The sequence below is a fragment of the Alligator sinensis genome, unplaced genomic scaffold, assembly GCF_000455745.1.
Source record: "Alligator sinensis unplaced genomic scaffold, ASM45574v1 scaffold241_1, whole genome shotgun sequence".
Classification (NCBI taxonomy): Eukaryota; Metazoa; Chordata; order Crocodylia; family Alligatoridae; genus Alligator; species Alligator sinensis.
Window position 1 is genome coordinate 1,876,185 of NW_005841894.1, and position 906 is coordinate 1,877,090.

At 45.6% G+C, this 906-nt stretch overlaps 1 pseudogene; it reads right to left on the reverse strand.

Moving 5' to 3' along the window:
* Positions 1–283: 283 nt before the first annotated feature.
* On the reverse strand, positions 284–475 carry LOC112549321 (annotated as a pseudogene).
* Positions 476–906: the final 431 nt, after the last annotated feature.

Below are 906 nucleotides of genomic sequence, written 5' to 3' on the forward strand. Positions count from 1 at the left end.
GGACTCCTCTCCTCTCCTATCCTCCCCCTCCCTGCATGGGAGCTGGGCTTTTTTTTTGTAAGTAAAATTTTTCATGTTCCAAGCCTAATCAGCCAAATCAATTCCAAATCCATGAATCATTCAAGAACCATATGTGGCCCTATTACTAGCAAATATCCTCCACCACCACCTGAGGCTTCAGATGTTTCCAAATCATTTGGTAGATGTCCTATGTGCAGGCTCCAGCCCAGAGGCTTGGGGGTCAGATGCCCACTAATTTCGCTTACCCTCAGCCATATGGCCAAAGGAACAAGCTAGAGAGGAGTCTCCCATTTCCGTAAAGTGGGCGTAAAGCCAAGATCTTCCACAGGAAATGAACATGGGAGGGTAACTATACATTACCTCCGTAGGTACTACCCATGCCAGCAAAGTGACTATCTCCTATCCTGGGAAAACCACTGTGGTGATCATGGTATTTCCCCTGCCAGGTAAGTAAGTTGGGCTCCAGAAGAAAAAGAAACCTTTTCTCCTCTTGGTGCTACTGCTACCTGGGCGTGTGGCCCAGTTCTCACTCACTTGCTGTGAAGAGTTATGGTGAGCAATATGGAGTAAGTGAGGGGGGTGATGTATTTGCATATTTCTGGTATATGCAAATAGGTATGCAAATGAATCATTTTGTCTGCTTTGTATTGTTTACCATAGTGGGCCAGTGAGTGAATGAGAACTGGGTGAAAAAGGAATCATTATCATATACTTGACACCACCTTCTCCCCAGACATCGGGGTGGTGAGGGGCTTGGGCTGGTGCATTAATCCATAAGGAATTTTAAATGTTCTGGAGTGAATACAGGCTACAAAAGGAAAGCCCAGAGACAATGTCCAACCACAGAAAGATACAGAAGGCAGTCAGAGACAAGCTATCGACTTT